This window comes from Loxodonta africana, chromosome 1, assembly GCF_030014295.1.
Source record: "Loxodonta africana isolate mLoxAfr1 chromosome 1, mLoxAfr1.hap2, whole genome shotgun sequence".
In the NCBI taxonomy this organism is placed as follows: Eukaryota; Metazoa; Chordata; class Mammalia; order Proboscidea; family Elephantidae; genus Loxodonta; species Loxodonta africana.
This window is the reverse complement of record NC_087342.1, coordinates 164,784,232-164,799,294: the sequence shown is the minus strand read 5'-3', so window position 1 is coordinate 164,799,294 and position 15,063 is coordinate 164,784,232. Positions and strand designations below refer to the sequence as shown.

Below are 15,063 nucleotides of genomic sequence, written 5' to 3'. Positions count from 1 at the left end.
CATGGCGATACACAGACATTTGGAATTTGGAGATACATCTGTAATATACATATCATTAAAATAGGAAATGTACTTATTCAAGTACCTACTGATGAAATGCTCATACTAAAGACTGTAATCAGTTACTGGAAAGTTCAGCATTTAATGCTTCATCGATGGCAACTGGTTTGGTTTTTTTCAATCAATTTATTTTGGTTTTCTTTATCATATTAATACATAACCTTCCAATGGTTAAAAAACTAAAAAACCAGTGCCGTCGAGTCAATTCCAACTCATAGCAACCCTATAGGACAGAATGGTTAGTCACTTGTTTTTCCCCCTTTGCATGTCCAAATTCTCCATCATTACTGTCGCAGTCATCTAGTGCAGCTATAACAGAAATACCACAAGTGGATGGCTTTAACAAACAGAAGTTTATTCTCTCAGAGTCTAGAAGGTTAGAACTTTGAATTCAGGGTGCCAGCTCCAGGGGAAGACTTTCTTACTCTGTCAGCTCTGGAGGAAAGTCCTTATCATCAATATTCCCCTGGTCTAGGAGCTTCTCAGCACAGGGACAAACCTAATCTTGTGCATTGAGTCCTGCCTAATTAACATAATTGCCTCTAATCTGGCCTCATTAACATCATAGAGGTAGGATTTACAACACATAGGAAACTCACATCACATGACAAAATTGTGGACAATTACACAATACTTGGAATCTTGGCCTAGCCAAGTAGACACACATTTTTGGGGGACATAATTCAATCCATGACAATTACCAATGTTTATGTTTGTATTTACCTCAACAGAAATGTTTGTTGTTGTTAGGTGCCATCGACTCAGTTCCAACTCATAGCGACCCTATCCACAACAGAACAAAACACTACCTGGTCCTGAGCCATCCTTACAATCGTTATGCTTGAGCTCATTGTTGCAGCCACTGTGTCAATCCACCTCGTTGAGGGTCTTCCTCTTTTCCGCCAACCCTGTACTCTGACAAGCATGATGTCCTTCTCCAGGGACTGATCCTTCCAGACAACATGTCCAAAGTATGTAAGATGCAGTCTCTCCATCCTTGCCTTTAAGGAGCATTCTGGCTGTACTTCTTCTAAGACAGATTTGTTCATTCTTTTGGCAGTCCATGGTATATTCAATATTCTTTGCCAACACCACAATTCAAAGGCCTCAATTCTCCTTCAGTCCTCCTTATTCATTGTCCAGCTTTCACGTGCATTTATCTTGCAATTGAAAATACCATGGCTTGGGTCAGGCGCACCTTAGTCTTCAAGGTGACATCCTTGCTCTTCAAGACTTTAAAGAGGTCCTTTGCAGCAGATTTACCCAATGCAATGCGTCTTTTGATTTCTTGACTGCTGCTTCCATGGCTATTGATGGTGGATCCAAGCAAAATGAAATCCTTGACAACTGCAATCTTTTCTCCTTTTATCATGATGGTGCTCAATGGTCCAGTTGTGAAGATTTTTGTTTTCTTTATGTTGAGGTGCATCCATAATGAAGGCTGTGGTCTTTGATCTTCATTAGTAAGTGCTTCAAGTCCTCTTCACTTTCAGCAAGCAAGTTTCTGTCATCTGCATAACGCAGGTTGTTAATGAGTCTTCCTCCAATCCTGATTCCCCATTCTTCTTCATATAGTCCAGCTTCTCAGATTATTTGCTCAGCATACAGATTGAATAGGTATGGTGAAAGGATACAACCCTGACGCACACCTTTCCTGACTTTAAACCAATCAGTATCCCTTTGTTCTGTCCAAACTGCCTCTTGATCTATGTAAAGGTTCCTCATGACCACAATTAAGTGTTCTGGAATTCCCATTCTTCACAATGTTGTCCATACTTTGTTATGATCCACACAGTCGAATGCCTTTGCATAGTCAATAAAACACAGGTAAACAAACATCCTTCTAGTATTCTCTGCTTTCAGCCAGGATCCATCTGACATCAGCAATGATACCCTGGTTCCACACCCTCTTCTGAAACCGGCCCGAATTTCTGGCAGTTTCCTGTTGATATACTGCTGCAGCCATTTTTGAATGATCTTCAGCAAAACTTTGCTTGCGTGTGATATTAATGATATTGTTCTATAATTTCCACATTCGGTTGGATCACATTTCTGGGGAATAGGCATAAATATGGATCTCTTCCAACCAGGAAGCTGTCTTCCATATTTCTTGGCATAGACGAGTGAGCACCTCAGTGTTGCATCTGTTTGTTGAAACATCTCAATTGATATTCCATCAATTCCTGGAGCCTTGTTTTTTGCCAATGCCTTCAGAGCAGCTTGGATTTCTTCCTTCAGTACCATTGGTTCCTGATCATATGCCACCTCTTGAAATGGTTGAACATCAACTAGTTCTTTTGGGTATAATGACTCTGTGTACTCCTTCCATCTTCTTTGGATTCTTCCTGAATCATTTAATATTTTCCCCATAGAATCCTTCACTATTGCAACTCGAGGCTTGAATTTTTTCTTCAGTTCATTCAGCTTGAGAAACGCCGAGTGTGTTCTTCCCTTTTGGTTTTCCATCTCCAGCTCTTTGCACATGTCATTATAATACTTTGCCTTCTCGAGATGCCCTTTGAAATCTTCTGTTCAGTTCTTTTACTTCATCAATGCTTTAGCTGCTCGACGCACAAGAGCAAGTTTCAGAGTCTCCTCTGACATCCATCTTCTTGGTCTTTTCTTTCTTTCCTGTCTTTTCAATGACCTCTTGCTTTCTTCATGGATGATGTCCTTGATATCATTCCACAACTCGTCTGGTCTTTGGTCACTAGTGTTCAGTGAATCAAAACTATTCTTCAAATGGTCTCTAAATTCAGGTGGGATATACTTAAGGTCATATTTTGGCTATCGTGGACTTGCTCTGATTTTCTTCAGTTTCAGCTTGAACCTGCATATGAGCAATTGATGGTCTGTTCCATAGTCGGCCCCTGTTCTTGTTCTGACTGATGATATTGAGCTTTTCCATCATCTCTTTCCACAGATGTAGTCAATGTGATTTCTGTGTCTTCCATCTGGTGAGGTCCATGTGTATAGTCGCCATTTATGTTGGTGAAAGATTGTATTTGCAATGAAGAAGTTGCTGGTCTTGCAAAATTTTATCTTTCGATCTCTGGCATTGTTTCTATCACTAAGGCCATGGTTTCCAACTTCTGATCCTTCTTCTTTGTTTCCAACTTTCGCATTCCTACTGCCAGTAATTATCAATGCATCTTGACTGCATGTTGGATCAATTTCAGACTGCAGCAGCTGATAAAAATCTTCTATTCCTTCATCTTTGGCCCTAGTGGTTGGTGCGTAAATTTGAATAATAGTTGTATTAACTGGTCTTCCTTGTAGGTGTATGGATATTATCCTATCACTGATAGCGTTGTACTTCAGGATAGATCTTGAAATATTCTTTTTGACGATAAATGCAACACCATCCCTCTTCAAGCTGTCATTCCCAGCATGTAGACTATATGATTGTCCAATTCAAAATTGCCAATACCAGTCCATTTCAGCTCACTAATGCCTAGGATATTGATGTTTATGTGTTCCATTTCATTTTTGACGATTTCTAATTTTCCTAGATTCATACCTCATACATTCCAGGTTCCAATTATTAATGGATGTTTGCAGCTGTTTCTTCCCATTTTGAGTCATGCCACATCAGCAGATGAAGGTCCCAAAAGCTTTACTCCATCCACATCATTAAGGTTGACCTTACTTTGAGGAGGCAGCTCTTCCCCAGTCATCTTTTGAGTGCCTTCCAACCTGGGGGGCTCATAGTCCAGCACTATATCAGACAATGTTCCGCTGCTATTCATAAGGTTTTCACTGGCTAATGCTTTTCAGAAGTAGACTTCTGGGCCCTTCTTCCTGGTCTGTCCTAGGCTGGAAGCTTAGCTGAGCCCTGTCCTCCATGGGTGACCCTGCCAGTATCTGAATACCAGTGGCATAGTTTTCAGCATGACAGCAACATGCAATCCCCCACAGTATGACAAACTGACACACACGTGGGGGTCAACAGAAATAGTTGGATTAAAAAATCAAATCAAATAATTCAGTCAAAATGAACACTTATTAAAGTTTGTATTTACATTATAGATTATTGGCTCATGAAACTGTAGTTTGAAAAAGAACATTTAGTTAAACTTAATTTGCACTTTGAGGTTTCAAAAATATTATACTTTTGGATTAAAAAGACATGTTTTATACATTTCTTCTCAAATGAAAGTATGCACCCAATAGAAAGACTATTTACATAAAATTTTGGATGAAAATTTTCAGTTCTGGATGTGACTTTCTCCTGACTAACCTTGAAGTCCAAATTCCTCTGGATGTAGGAGTTACTCTAAAATATCTACATGTCTCATAATGCAGATATGTCAAACTTGACATTGAAAAGAAGAGCCAAGAACTACTGAGCCAGATGTTTTCTGAAAATCAAGAGAGCCAACACAGGCATGCTGCTTACCATAAGGGCAATGCTCCACTTATCTTCCCAAGGACCCTGTAATTATAACTGGCTCTACTCACAGCACACCCCTGCATAACCCCATCACTTGTATGAAGAGTTCATTTGCCTTTAAGGTTGACAGGACTTTTGTTTTGAGTCACTAGTATAAAATTAAAAGGGGTTACCATAAAAGAAGAAGTAAAATCCAAATACCAAGCCCTGGTGTGAAAGGGAACCCAAAAGCTCATTAGCAAAATGCAAAAATATTCTAAACTGCATACTTTCACCTTTATTGCAATTTTTTCTCAATAATAAGTTTCTATGACAGGACAAAAAGATGAGCAGGAATGATGCAGGAATCAAATTGAATCGTATACCGCATTGTTGGATTCTTTTCTATCCAGTTATATAAGATCACTCATTTATAGCCTAGCACCAACACATATTATCCATTCACTTTCAAGTGGCTACATATTAATATGGTCGATTTGGAAAAAAAAAACTCAAAGTTCAAATCACTATGTATCTTAATTGGACTGGTACAGTTTTGTTCTGCAAACATGCATCAAGAATGTACTCGACAGCAGGCACCTTTGTGGTATCGTGGTGGTCACTAAGACAGGAATAATAAATAATTTACAATCTTACCCCCTAGGAAACTAGAGTATAGTTGGAGAACGCAGACATAGGGTCTCATTAAGAGACAACTTCAACACTTTTTTTTTTATTATTGTAATGTATACAGAGTTTGATTGCCCTATATCGACTCGACGGCAGTCGGTGGGTTTTTAACAATGATGTATACAGAGTTTGAAGGGCAGCTCAGGGAGGCCACCTAGCCCAGGCAAGGGTAAATATTGGGACAGAGAGCAGCTGGGGAAAGGTATGAATTGTTTTCTTCCATAAATAGTGGTGGAAATGCTCCAACCCACACATTCTCTTTTTTTTTTTTTTTTATAACTTTTATTAAGCTCCAAGTGAACGTTTACAAATCCAATCAGTCTGTCACATATAAGTTTACATACATCTCACTTCCTACTCCCACTTGCTCTCCCCCTCTTGAGTCAGCCCTTTCAGTCTCTCCTTTCTTGACAATTTTGCCGGCTTCCCTCTCTCTCTATCCTCCCATCCCCCCTCCAGACAAGAGTTGCCAACACAATCTCAAGTGTCCACCTAATATAATTAGCTCACTCTTCATCAGCGTCTCTCTCCCACCCGCTGACCAGTCCCTTTCATGTCTGATGAGTTGTCTTCGGGGATGGTTCCTGTCCTGTGCCAACAGAAGGTCTGGGGAGCATGGCCGCCGGGATTCCTCTAGTCTCAGTCAGACCATTAAGTTTGGTCTTTTTATGAGAATTTGGGGTCTGCATCCCACTGATCTCCTGCTCCCTCAGGGGTCCTCTGCTGTGCTCCCTGTCAGGGCAGTCATCGATTGTGGCCGGGCACCAACTAGTTCTTCTGGTCTCAGGATGATGTAGGTCTCTGGTTCATGTGGCCCTTTCTGTCTCTTGGGCTCTTAGTTGTCGTGTGGCCTTGGTGTTCTTCATTTTCCTTTGCTCCAGGTGGGTTGAGACCAATTGATGCATCTTAGATGGCCACTTGTTAGCATTTAAGACCCCAGATGCCACATTTCAAAGTGGGATGCAGAATGACTTCATAATAGAATTATTTGCCGATTGACTTAGAAGTCCCCGCAAACCATGGTCCCCAGACCCCCGCGCTTGCTCCGCTGACCTTTGAAGCATTTATTTTATCCCGGAAACTGCTTTTGGTACAGTCCAATTGAGCTGACCTTCCATGTATTGAGTGTTGTCTTTCCCTTCACCTAAAGCAGTTCTTATCTACTGATTAATCAATAAAAAACCCTCTCCCACCCTCCCTCCCTCCCCGCCTCGTAACCACAAAAGTATGTGTTCTTCTCAGGTTTACTATTTCTCAAGATTTTATAATAGTGGTCTTACACAATATTTGTCCTTTTGCCTCTGACTAATTTTGCTCAGCATAATGCCTTCCAGGTTCCTCGATGTTATGAAATGTTTCAGAGATTCGTCACTGTTCTTTATCGATGCGTAGTATTCCATTGTGTGAATATACCACAATTTATTTACCCATTCATCCGTTGACGGACACCTTGGTTGCTTCCAGCTTTTTGCTATTGTAAACAGAGCTGCAATAAACATGGGTGTGCATATATCTGTTTGTACGAAGGCTCTTGTATCTCTAGGGTATATTCCCAGGAGTGGGATTTCTGGGTTGTATGGTAGTTCTATTTCTAACTGTTTAAGATAACGCCAGATAGATTTCCAAAGTGGTTGTACCATTTTACATTCCCACCAGCAGTGTATGAGAGTTCCAATCTCTCCGCAGCCTCTCCAACATTTATTATTTTGTGTTTTTTGGATTACTGCCAGCCTTGCTGGTGTCCACACATTCTCTTGATTCATTTACCTAACCATCCCAACAGCAACAAACTACCATTTGTGACTATTTTAATTGGCTCTTGGAGTGGGTTGCAAAGAACAAAAATACACTTAAGTTATCCTTAAGAAAATTCTTGAGTGTGAGCATGTGTATGTGTGATAGTAGGGGTGGTGGGGATAATTCTAAGGACACAGATGGTGAGAATAAAAAGCCTTTCAGAAGCTTTAGCAACCCTGTCACTCTGCATCTGTATCTCCGTCTTTCATGTGGGATCTCCCCACTTGCCGCATAACTTTCTGTTCTTTTACTCCTTGCTACTGTTCCCTCATGTCAGCCATGACTTTTTGATTCAGCAACTTCTACTAACGGCTTTGTTCCATTTTCCAGGTTTCTGAAAGTAGGGCTCTGATAGACACAACTCAAATGCCAGATCAGGCATAGAAGATGCCAGGTTAGGCATAGAAGAATGGGTTGGCTGTCCTTGCATCAGAAGCCCACTATAATCCAGCCAGCTACAGATACAGAAGTGACCCAAAAAAATACCTGTCCATAGTGGCAGCTGTGCCTGCTGTTAGGCAGTCCCCTGGGAAGGTGGTATGGGCAGGCAAACAACTGAGCTCTGAGATTCAGGGCATCACCTAACAAGAATTAAAGCACATTCCAGCTCTTAACGTTTGTTCTTATTACTTGATTTGGGCACCTTGTGGCTCCTTCCAATTCTCTGAAATTTGATCTCTGGCCTGCAGAATCTGCTGTTTTAACTGAATTCCCAGATATGTTGGCCCTGCTGCCTTCTATGACACAAATCTAACTTGCTCATACAAAGAGGGAAACTTTGACCTTGGCCTTATTAGTTCTGTGTACAGACTGAGTCAATGCCCCTACCTAAGGGCCAAACTGCATTTGGGTTTAAACTCACTGTAGTCCTATCTGTTATGATTCTATAAAAAAATTATGATGGTTGGATTTTTTTTCATATAAAAGAATCCATTTTGTCAATAAATATTTATTGAGCATGTACTATGCGTCAGAAGCTGCTGTAAATGCTGGGGTTATAACAGAGAAGAAACACAATAATTCCTAACCAATCATAAATTTCTACAAAATATTTATAACTAACAATCCCAGGAACTGAAACAGTACCTTCAGTTAACACATTTTAAAGGAACTCTTTCTATGATGCATTTGATACTTGAGGATGTGATCATTGATAATTGAGAACTTAGAAAAACTTACCCACTTCCTGATTGAAAAGAGCAATCATTGTGACCATTATACTCAATTGTTTTATTTTTCAGTCTCCTTTCCTAAAATGTGAGACATTTTAAAAGATATTTTCTATTTCCCTCTGGTGCCTGACAGAGACCTGACCTAGATGGTCGAGTGAGGATGAAATGTGCACCGGGATAGCTTTGAGCTGTAAGTAATTTGATCATGTATGTTTCCGATATGATTACAAGCGGAAGCTAAAGAGCGTGCCGCTGTGCAGCACTGCCCAGACTTATCAGGGCCCAACTGTTTGAACTTAAGACAGAGTGTTTTCAGAGTATTTCCTATTGGTCATCTATGAACAACAATGAATCACTAAAAAGAAGCCTCAGGTGGCAGGAGAGGTTTTTTCATTAGTAGTTTTTGAAGTGCCTAGAGAAATAAGCTTCTAATAGAATGCTGAGCACATCACCTTCCCAATTCTCAGGTGTATGGACAGCAGGTTAGATATATCTGCGTTGGACAGAGCAATGTGATTAGTGCCACACTGCATGCAGTGAAGCGTCTCAAAGGCCAACAAAGCTAACTGCACTTCCCGAGATTTCTCAACCATGCATAATGCCAAAAAGGAGCAGGGGCAATTCTTTGATGGGGAGGAACCACTCTTCAAGAACCTCTAATTATTATCTTCTCCAACCCTCCTATTTTTGCCCTTTAGAAAATGAAGAAATAATACAGAGGTAGGGGAGGGGAGCTACAAGATTTGACTTTGGGAAAACTCAGCCTAAGCATAAGCAGGAGATAATGACCCATGAAGAAGTTCCCTGGTGGCTCAAACACTTAAGTGCTCGACTACCAGCCAAAAGTTGGTGGTTGAAACCCACCCAGAGGGGCCTCTGAAGACAGGCCTGACAATCTGCTTCTGAGAAGATCACAGCCTTGAAAACCCTATGGAACAGTTCTACTCTGCACAGATGGGGTCGCCATGAGTTGGAATTGACTTGATGGCAACTAACAACAATAATGACATGCCACAAGAGACCCATAATATATGTCCAGATAGAAAAGGCAAGGAATGGGGAGCCTCTGAGTTAAAGTTCAGGGCTACTCTAGAAAACTAAAAAGTTGAGGATGCCAAATCCCACCATCTCAACTCTCCAGCACCAAAAACTTCTTCTTTCTGTATAACTCTAGCAAGTCATTTAAAATCTCTAGGCTCAAAATTTCTTCAAATGTAAAATTACAGGAATTAATGAGTAGATTTCCAAATCTGTTGCAGTGTGCCTATGAATTTGCTCCTACTTCTGAGGCCTTCTCTTTTACAAAAAACAAGTAGATAGTTCTTCTCTCCTACCCTCTAGCCACGGTAATATAAGAAAATCATATATGGACCCCTCAGTCCCAATCATGCCCTACCACTGCCCAGCCTGCTGACAGACCAAATTCAAGTTTGTCCAGTATTTTTCCTTTATTATTAACTCACTACCTTAGATCAGGAAACCCTGGTGGTGTAGTGGTTAAGTGCTACGGCTGTTAACCAAAAGGTCAGCAGTTCAAATCCACCAGGCGCTCCTTGGAAACTCTATGGGGCAGTTCTACTCTGTCCTGTTGGTTCTCTATGAGTCGGAATTGACTCAACAGCAACAGGCATTTCAGGTTACCTTAGATCAGACACTGTGCTTGATGCTGAAGATTTGTGCTGATCTTTCCAGCTCATAACCCTTGCCCCATTATCAGAAAGTAAAAGGCAACTACATAATTAAGTTTTGTATATTATATCAGTATTTCCTGTTCTATTTGTCTATTGTGACAAGACAGAATTCCAACAAAAAAAAAAAAAAACAGAGCGAATTGAAAGTAAGAATTGTATAAGTAGGCATAAAGAGGATGCTTGGGTGAAAAGTTTTAAACTCTCAGTGTTAAACTCTTATTAGTGTAAGTCTTATGAGGTCAGAGGTTTGTTCTCTCTCATTCACTGCTGTGTTCCCAGAGCCTAGAAAAATGTCTTGCAAATGTTGGGTGCACAACAAACTCTTGTCTATTAAATGAAAGAATGAGAATAATTGAAACTCATCCAGATCCATATATAACCACGTCCAGTGACTGAGACAAGATTTAAGCTTCTAGACCATAATGTCCCCACAGTGTCTTTTTACACCACTAAAATTTTGTTCCCTACTCCCAATCCCCAAGTTTTCCATGCCTATGGATAGTGATAAAAGGAAATTGTATAATAATTATCCATAACCTAGAATGGCATTCAGAGATAGATTAGGACAGTTTTAAGAGCTCACAAAGGTGACTACCCCTACTTCTCCAGAGCCAAGAATACCACTAAGTCATCTATTTGCAAACAGCATGTGAAGCTCTTCTAAACAAGAACCACACCTTGAACAACCAGCTAAAAGCTTGCTTTGCACCAGTCCCAAAATGAAAAGTTCTATACAGTGAGTCCCCAGGTTATGAACATCCGACTAGCAGAAAACTTGTGCTTCCCTCTAATGTTATATAAATTTGTCCTCACTTTGAAATGACTGAACCAACCCCTACTCATAGTAAATTCTGCATCACAGTCACCTTCACTTGCCACACATGCAGCTTTTAAATCACTGAAAAGTCGTTGAGCCTTTTCTTGCAGTAAAGAATGGCTAGAAAAGAACCATATGCACCTGTTCTGACCTATCCACAAATTCGACTTAAGACACATTTAGGAAGAGATGTCACTTGTAATTCAGGGACTGCCTGTATCCTTATAAATTTAATTTTGAATAATTTCTAGATGAGCTCTTGGGAAACATGTACTTCCAATAGAAATAGGGTAGGGAGAAGTTCGAGATTAAAGTCATTTGGCTATAGCTGTCCATTTGCAGGAAATCTGAAGAGTCCAGAGGTGAGCCTTCCATGGGTGCTGACCTGAGGTTTCCTCTGGTCATCAGAGCAGAAAGGGCAGGGAGGTGAGAACCATAAAATTCCCAAGGTCATAAAACATACAAGAGTCTATCCCAAATAGTTTCCAAAGGATTTAGAATAACCCCCTTGTTTAACAGGTAAGGGAATAGAAACCCAGAGAGGTGAAGAAACTTACCCAAGGTTACTCAACTGATTAGTGCCAGATGGGTATTCTCTCCAAATCATAAATGCTTTCAAAGGAAAACTGTACCTCCAGCACATTTGCACAAGCTGCATCTGTCTACTTTTATGGCATACACAGGCACATACTATTCACTTTTGATGAGAAAGGTAAAATTGGGCCAAATAATATTTAATTCCCTACTGTAATAGTAGTTTTACATTCCACATTCAGACAGCTGGCATAATTGAAGACAGCTCAGAACCCCTGAGGATATCCAAACTGTCACAATTGAAGAAAAGATTTAAGTACCCTGCAGTGTAAGACCTACTCAATGACATTACAAAACTAATTCAAAATATCATCTTTGTTGGATCCTCAATAGCCAATCTATGAACAATAGGCATAATTAAACATAAAAAGCTGTAAATTAAGCAAACTAAATGATGGAGCAAATCATTTCATCCCTGCACCTGTGAAGTACAGTATGCCATTGTTATTTTCCCAAAGAAGAGAGAACAGACTCTCGCCTGGACAATTATTGAAAGGCTTCAGAGCAGTAGCAGCTATAATGGACGATAGATTTCTTTCCAAAGATTAAAAATATATCAATGAATGTAGCTTTCTAGTCAAAGTGAGAATACACAGCTGCCACCACAGATTCCATTTAATGTATTTCAATGTTACTGATTAAGATAAAAACTCAGGTCTCCTATTCTCTAGTAAAAAGCAGAAGACACAGAAAAACAACTTCAAATTAGAACTTTGTATGTCTTTGCAAGAAGAATTTCTGGCTTTTTGTGCTTGACAGCTACAGAAAATAGTTTGTAATGAAGCTCCCTCCCTAAAGATGACTGTACAAAAAAGGAGGTGGTGTCATGGTTAAGAGCATTAGTTTTGGAGGCAGAGGCTTGGTTGCAAATCCTGCTCGGCTACACAAAGAACCTAAAGCAGCTATCTGACACTTAGAGACCACTCAGAAAATCTTAGCTTTTATTATTTTGGTCTAAAATACTGCACATGGTTTTAAGTCAAACAAAAGCAGTTATCTAAGAACCTATTCTTTCCTCAGCATTTTCATGGCAGATTCATAACATCAATCAGGGAAATTTCGTCCATAAAAGGATTCTCTAAAATTTAAGAAAAAAGAAAAAACTGATGCATGAAATCAGCTAAAAAGTAAATAAAAAGATTATAACGTGAATTAAAGGAATATTGGCAAGGTGAGCAATTTCATCATATATATATTGCCAGCAGAGATATACAGTGTCACCTCTAGCCTGCATGGAGCTAAAAGGGCCAAAAGAAAGATCTGCCAATGATCCCACCATGAACTAGCATAAAACCACCTGCAAAATCCATTCAAGCATCTGTCCCTGTGAAGTGCCAAGCCTTCTCCTCCCACCCCACCAGACTGGCCTCAGCTACAACAGAGCAGTACTAGAAGCCATCTTTTCTCTCAGTTCATCATTGTTGAGCCTCCACCATTTGATCAACCCAGAAGGCATTACATGAAATCCCACACGGCAATTTGTTTTCATTTCATGTGACAACCCTTGCTGTATATGCTTCTTACCCTAATTTAGTACCTGTCAAAACCAGACTGGTCCATATGTTCAAGTGTGGACACTCTTAATTTCCCCTAAATTAATCCTTAAAATTGTTGTAAAGAAAATGATGAACATAGAATCATCCTCTCAATGGCCATTTGCTATCTTCTGAGTGCTCAAAGGACAGAAGGAACCAGGAATATCTATAAGGGAATATTTCAGCCGTGGTGGGTACTCTGAGGCAATGCAAAGGTAAGAAGAAATCAGGAAGAGCAACTACACGCCTACAGTTTCCTCATATGCAACATGAGGAAGGTAACATTACCTACATCACATGATTTTGTGAAGATTAAATGACTCAGTAGATATACAGTGCTTACACTAGTTCCTGGCAAAAAAAAAAAAAAAGGTCCTAAGCAGTCAATAAATGTTAGATATGATGATCATGATCATGATACGTTGATGATGATAATGATGAAAAAAACTGCTAAAAGGCAACGCACCTAACACCAGGCAGCAGACTAGGAGATGTTTGTAATTTGGAGAGGATAATTAGAATATTAAGCTCATGCTCTGCTTTTACTAATTTTATATGTTGTAAGAGAGAAAGAAAAATACAGTAATATGGATTACAAGTGTTTATTTCTAAATAATAAAACATGAGCTAGAAAATCAAAAATAGATGATTTAAAGGAAAACAGAGAAAAGTCAAAGGGTATGAATGAGGCCCAAGAAGTGTATAGAACTATGCAACTATCAGTTTTATTCAGGAGATAACATAAAATCTCAGAACCATATGGACTAAAACGTACGTAGGACTAGCAATGTGTCAGAAATGTTCTATATTCCTTAACATATAAAAAATATTACTAATTAAATCCACTAAACAATCCTGCATACTAAGAACTACTGTTATCCTCTGAAAGTGCAGCACAGAAAGATTAGAAAATACACCCAAGGTCACATAGCGGGTAAGTGGTGAAACCAGGAATTAACACCTTCAGTTTGACTCTAGTATTTGCCCTTAGCTGCTATAATGACCCTCAGTATATGCAGGAGAAGGCTCTTCAAGATCCTTAACGCTTAATAGAAATGTTTAGACAAATTAGGGTTATGATATGGAAAATCCTCAAACAAAAGACCAACATAAAATGCCAATGCTTCTAAGGGCATCGGGTTAATCACTGCTGTTGCTGTTAGGTGCCATGGAGTTGATTTCAGCTCATAGTCGAACAGGACACAGTAGAACTGCCAAGTAGGGTTTCCTAGGCTGTAATTTTTACTGCAGCAGATCACCATGTCTTTTGTCTTGCAGAACGACTGGTAAATTCAAGCCGAGGACCTTTTGGTTATGAGTATTCAACCATTGTGCCACTAGGGCTCCTTAGGTTAATCATTACAGGGGATTATTCTGCAGTGTTTCAAGTGAGAAGACTCGATTCTGGACAAAAAAAATTTATCACTCTTTGTTTGAATTCATTTTTGAGGGAACTGTCATATTTTATAAAATATTCTCATTTCTATAATAAAGGAGTTTAAAAACCAAACCAAACCCATTGCTGTCGAGTCGATTCTGACTCATAGTGACCTTAGTCTCCCCCAATTTTTTCTTGCTCATATTATTTGTCATCATAGCTCAGTATCACTCTTGCCTACTGCAAAAGTGAACAAAAATAACTGATTGCCTTTGACAGCCTACAATCTAAAAGTGAATAACCACAAAAAGTACACGTAATACATTTAAATAAGTAGTATAGAGATTTTACTAGACTCATCTGTAAGAGGGAGATGGGTGGAACACTGGGCTCAGGGGAATGAGAAATCTGGAAGGATCTTTGCATTAAAAATATTCAGAACAATATTCTTCTAGAGAATCTTTGATCAAAACCTTCAGTAATGGTAGGCGGGTGCCATCCAATTCTTCTGGTCTCATGGCACAGGAGGTAGCTATTGATGGAAGCAGCCAGACATGCATCCTATTTCTTTTCTCAATTCCACAAAACAATCCTCATCAAAAGGGTGGAGGATATGGAACAGAATTTCAAATTCTCAATGAAATCCAGACTTTCTAGAGCAACTGAGATTGGATGAATCTTCAAAACTATTTTCCTGAGACAATCTTGAAACCTCAAACCGAAACTATCCCCTGAAGTCTCCTTTGAACCAAACAATAGTTTAATTAGTAAAATGCGGGCCTTGAGGACTGTGTTCTTTTAAAGAATTATCAGTATGGGATCAAATTGACAAAAGCAACGTGAAAGTTTAGATGAGAATCTTAGGGGGCAATAAATTTATGTTGAGGCTGGTGGAAGAATGCAGAAAAGGATAGTGAGAATGGTTGTATAACTTGAAGAATGTAATCACTGTCACTG

The 15,063-nt window shown here is 39.6% G+C and overlaps 1 protein-coding gene across 5 annotated transcripts in view; it reads right to left on the bottom strand.

Moving 5' to 3' along the window:
- Nucleotides 1-15,063, bottom strand: part of GRIK2 (glutamate ionotropic receptor kainate type subunit 2) — a 771,122-nt gene that overhangs the window by 578,726 nt on the left and 177,333 nt on the right. The window lies entirely within an intron of this gene.